We start from the raw sequence: 6,000 nt of genomic DNA on the forward strand, positions 1-6,000 counted from the left end.
CCGGTGTTCCATCCATGGAAGAGTTACCTGCATATAAAGCGTTAGCTCAAAATTACATTCACATCTGAATGAGCTGTTAAATTAGATTTTTACCTCCATGTACTGGTCTACAGTCAAGTAGACATCTGAATATTGTCGAAAGTTGTTGATAGAATGACCTCGGCGCTTCATGTACGCGTTCACAACCTGTAGACGAGCATTGGAAAATGCATCCCTGCACACCTTTTTCGCATTTTTCTCTAATACTCGGTCTGCATGCTCTTGAGCCTCAGGTTCCACACGATAGCGTCTCTGTCCAACATCGAAAATAAAATTAGTTCAAAAACAACTAATAAATGTTAGTTCGAAAAAATTACCCAAAAGTCGTGCTTGACGGCGCCTTGAGCTGTTCCATATGTAGCATGTGGAGCCAGTGCGAAGTGCGACCAGCTAGTGCAAGGAACCACCACACCTTTCGGGTCGGTGACAATTCCTGGGTTATGTAGACGACAGAGGTTACCTAAGACTTGATTAACCTGTCTATGGTGACCTCGACCGTCAAATGACGTGTCTTCCCATTGGCTGCATGACAAAAAACAAGAAAGTCATGTCATATATATAGTGTAAAATAAACAAATCAGTAAGAACAAAGTGGCCAAACGTGAGTACCTATCACCAACCGGAATGATCAGTACTCGAGCTTCAGATTGTGCAGGCGCCGACGGAGGTAGGACAAAGTGGCCCTTCCGAGTGCCCCTTCGTCGAACGACAGGAGCCTCGGTGGTATCGTCATCCGCCTCAGCATCTAAGCCCTCATGGGCCTGCTCGTCCTCCTCGTCATCCTCCTCATGGGCCTGCTCGTCCTCGTCCTCCTCCTCATGGTGTTGCACCTCCTCCTCGTCGTCCTCCTCTTCCTATGCACATGAAATAGAGACACGTAAAAATTTACATAAACATTTACATAAGATCATTTATATAAGTGACTGACAAATAAGATCAATTACATAAACATTTACATCGGTAGTCCGTTGTAGAGCGATAGGTGTATCACGTAGTTCTGGCCGAGCGTGTCTCAGCAACGCCTCCTGTCTGCTCTGGCTAGAAGAACTCCCTTGGAAAAGGGAACGTGCACCAGGGAGTATCCTGCTAGCCGCATTAAGAAACCCCCTAGCAGTGCGCTTTGGTTTATTCCTACCACTCATCCTGTTCAATAGAAAAACATTAAATGTATTAGCTCCATAAAATTAAGTGAACTAACAAAAAATCAAATAATACATCACATAATATGAAATTTTGCATTACACATCAAAATTCATCAGAATCACGATCAAGGAGTCTTCTTCGATCCAAAGCTCGCAATGTGGCTTTTTTGTTCCTTGGATTTCGTTTTCGTTTCGGTGCAACGCACTCATCAGTAGTGACATCGTTACGGTCTCCGACTAGTGAGTTCAGTGCAACACCCTCATCGATAGTAAAAGTAGTTGGCAATTCTTCTTCTTGATAAACATCATCGGCCTGTTCGTCTTCGAATTGATAACCAGCAGTGCCAGGAGTATGTAAACGTTCCCTAGGGTTCACCTTATGAACTACCCACCATGCTTCAAACTTCGGATTTGGGTACGACATATAGTAGACCTGCTCGCACTGGTGTGCAAGGATAAAATTATCATGGCCTCGAAGTCGTTCCTTGTGCTTTACTTCAGTTATACCATATTGACTTTGTCTAATCCCATTAGTGCTGTCAAACCAATCACATAGAAAGAATACTAATTTCAAAGGTTTGTTCCCTGCAAAATTAAACTCTAGGATGTTTTGAATGATGCCATAATAATTAGTTTCTCTGCCGAGTGCATCGAGTGCCCTAGTCAGAACTCCAGTGTTACGTGTGGCTGCACGAGGCCGAGACTTTTCAAATTGGTCTGAACGAAAACGAAAGCCATTCACATCGTATCGACCAAATGTTCTGCAAGTGACCGTCCCATAAGATAGTTGTCTCAAGTCCTCGTGTATGTTAGGAGTCTTTGTGCACTGCAAATAATATACAGTTAAAATGACTACCTCGCGTAAAAGGCTAAATGACATGAAAGTAAGGAATATAGAGAGTTTACATGCTCGCGAAACCAGTCAACAAAATTAGGTCTTCCTTGCCTCCCATGTCGTCGCATAGTATCTAGTTGTTTGCTTGTAGGCTGATGGGAATAAGTCCAATTTTCCTCGTCGAACTTACTGTACGACAAATAAGTAATTAAATATGGCTCCTCGAAGTTTGAATATCTGTTTTGTAAAAACATCGTATGCTTCAACACCTTTCCAAAGCTCCTTCAACTCTTCAATCAAGGGTTTTAACATGACATTGAGGTTCTTTCTAGGATAGTCTGGGCCAGGAAAGATTAAGCAAAGAAATATAAATTCATATTTCATACAAAGAGAAGGTGGAAGGTTGTATGGAATAACAAAGACGGGCCAACATGAGTATGATGATGCCATTTGACCAAAAGGTGTGAAGCCATCGGTCGCGAGGCCAATTCGAACATTCCTCGGATCAGCTGCAAACTCGGGATCAAACGTGTCGAGAGCCTTCCATGCATCCCCATCTGAAGGGTGCACGATTAGGTCATCGTTATCACGAATACCTTCTTTGTGCCATCGCATGTGCATAGCGGTTTTTTTAGATAGAAACATCCGTTTCACTCGAGGAGTTAGTGGCAAGTAGCGGAGCTGCTTATGTGCAACATCTGTCATCACCTTCTCACCCTCATCATTAACAACTTCCACAAATCTAGATTGTCCACATTTCAGACATTTTTTCTCTTCCGCATGCTCCTTCATGAAAAGCATACAATTATTTTTGCACGCATCAATCTTCTCATAATCCATACCGAGACCTTTGATAATTGTCTTTGATTGGTACATGTCTTTAGGCAACTTATTGGGCTTTGGGAGCACATCTCCTAATAACTTTAAAATCTCATTGTAACAATTGTTCGAGAAAAAGTACTTGGACTTAATGGACATGAGCCGAGTCACAAAAGCGAGTATACTCACATCTGTGTGTTCATGCAACGGCTCTTCAGAGTCTTTTAGTAGTTTAAAAAATCTGGAAACCTCTGGTGTGGCAGGATCCTCGGAGCTTAGGTTGAATTCTGGACGTAGCGAATCTAGCATCTCATGCATCGCATCATCGCCAGCCCAATCATTGTTCTCCTCCTCTTCTACATTCCTGTTGGGTACTACCTCACCATGATGTTCCCACACCTCATATCCGGGCATAAATCCAAACTGACAAAGATCTAGGCTAACTCTTTCCTTATTAAGAAATATACTGTTTTCGTGACGCCTACAAGGGCATCTAACAGTGCCGGTTAAGGACAAGGCGAATACGTGGTCCACAAAATCTTTGGTCTTGGCTATCCATTCATCAGAATGACGTCCATTTCTACTCCAGCCATTGTACATCCATGCACGATCTTCAGCCATGCCTGAGACTATTAAACGGAACAATATCGTGAAAAAAAAAATTCAACTTCGTCAAGGGTATCGGTCCTACATGTATGTACGACATGGATAGGTTCTAAACCCACATGAACCTAGCAGGACCCAAAATAATTTGGCAGCATAACTTCGCTGCCACTAAATTAAACAATATACTATTAAAGCTAATAATATAATAGTAATCAAACAATAATACGAAAATAAAAAATAAAATACTTGCATGCTAATAATATACTATTAAAGCTAATAATATAATAGTAATCAAATTAAACAATATAATATACTATAACATACTTGCATTCTAATAATATAATTGCATACTAATAATATAATAGTAATCAAATTAAACAATATAATATACTATTACATACTTGCATTCTAATAATATAATTGCATACTAATAATATATATAATAGTAATCAAATTAAACAACATTACAAACAGTAATCAAACAAACACAATTACAATATATAATAATTTCGGCGGCATCTAAATAACAGCCGTCGAAAATAAGAAATAAAATACTAAAAAAAATTACCTCTCTCGATGCGGCGGCTCGACGACGGCGGTGGAATGGCGGGCCGACGGACGACCACTGCGGGGACGGACGGCGGCGGACGGCGGTGCGCGCAGCTTCCTTCGGCGGCGGCGGCGCGCAGGGGCAGCAGAGCGCGGCGGCGGCGGCGCGCGCGGCGGCGCGGGCGGCGGCGCGGCGGCGTGGGCAGAGACGCGGCGCGGCGTCGGGTGAGAGAGAGAGCGCGGCGGCGTCGGGTGAGAGAGAGAGCACGAAGAGAAAGAAGATAGGAGAAGGCCGACAGTTTTAAATTTCTCTATTTTCGGCGGCCAGGTCAGAGGCCGCCGAAAATAGCCTTATTTTCGGCGGCTGGTGTCAGAGGCCGCCGAAAATAGCACTACTTTCGGCGGTCGTGTCAGACCGCCGAAAATAACCCACTATTTTCGGCGGCCCTCCCCTAGCCGCCGAAAATAATGGGGGCCGCCGAAAATGGCTGTAGCTCTTGTTGTGTAACCGCGCGCTTGAAATCCCCAAACCCAAGTTAGGGTTTCCTTCGGATTTCGTCAGCTCGCATTCTTTCCCCCACTCCGCCGCCTTCCTCTCGCGTCTCTGGTCGTTCCCAGTCTCCACTAGATCCGACTTCAATGGTGGGTGGTGCGTAACTTCTCTGCGCCCACCGGTGGTTGAAGAGGAGTGGTCGCGGTTGGGATCGGGTGGATTCCGAAGTCCTGCGAGGATTACCGTGATGGAACCGAAGAACAAGAATCCTCAAAATCCCCAATGGGATCACTGAGGGCCAAAGGAAAACCCTCAGGGCTCTCAATCTTGGAACAGAAACAGAAATCTCAGCTGGAGATTGAAGCCGACGCTTGGGAAATCTGAACATCACGAGGGTCTGATGTCCTCTTCCTCGGGCGAAGGAATTCAATCAGGTAACCCTATCATTTCTCCATCTGCTTTGAAGAAAGAAAATGATCTTGTTCGTCCAGCTTTCTGTCAGAAGTGTGGAGTTGAAGGTCATCATGCTAGAAATTGTTTTAATGCTTTGTGGTGTGATATTTGTCGCAAGGACACCCATGTTACTTCTCGATGTGTCTTGCCAAAGCAGAACAAACCTACCATGCCCATAGTTGGTATGGCGGCAGATGGTCTAGGGTTTTATCTTTCTCATTTCGCTAAACCACTGCCCAAAAAACCAAAAAGGGTTTTCATCGGATTGGTGAAAGTGATTGAGGGTTTAGTTTCAGCTGAGGATCTAGAAAAGGATTTTGGATTCCATTTCTCCTGGGGGAAAATGTGGAAGGCTACAAAATGCCATTCTGGCTTTTTGATGCAGTTCCCTTCTCAAGAACGTCTTGATGAAATGATAAGCTTTCCTGAACTCAAAATGAAGATGTCTGGTGCCAAGATTGTTGTAGTTCCATGGAGCTCTCGGGCCAAACCCAAATCAAGATTGCATACTGCTTGGGTTTTAGCTGAGAATGTTCCTGAAGAATTGCAAAACTACCAGTCGATCTGTGAAATTGGATCAATGATTGGGGCTGTTGAGGAAGTTGATCTTATGTCTTTAGACTCTGAAGACATTGTGAGATTTAAAGTTCATATAAAAAGTGTTGCTATGATTCCTCCTGTGGTGGAAGTGGCTGTTAAACCTTTTCTATATGACATATTTTTTAGAATTGAATCCATCAGTGAAGAAGGATGGAATGATGAGACAATTAATCTAGGTAAGAGAGCTTCTGTTGAAATTCATGGAACAAATGATCCAGTGTTTGACAAGTCTGGGAAAAAACCTAGAAATTATGAAGACACTTTAGATGAAGATCCCACTCCTAATTTTAGATTGGGGGAGTCTTCCTCTCAAGGTAAAGAATCTGTTAAGCTCTCTGATGTGTGTCTAGATATTTCTAAAGACAAAACTAGTGAGGGTCTGAGACTGGAAGACCTTAGCGGTGAGAAAGTTGATTTTGACCCAAATGAAGATGATCTGTTGAGCTATCAGGAATTAGAAGAGT

Source organism: Zea mays, chromosome 5 (genome assembly GCF_902167145.1).
Source record: "Zea mays cultivar B73 chromosome 5, Zm-B73-REFERENCE-NAM-5.0, whole genome shotgun sequence".
Taxonomy (NCBI): domain Eukaryota; kingdom Viridiplantae; phylum Streptophyta; class Magnoliopsida; order Poales; family Poaceae; genus Zea; species Zea mays.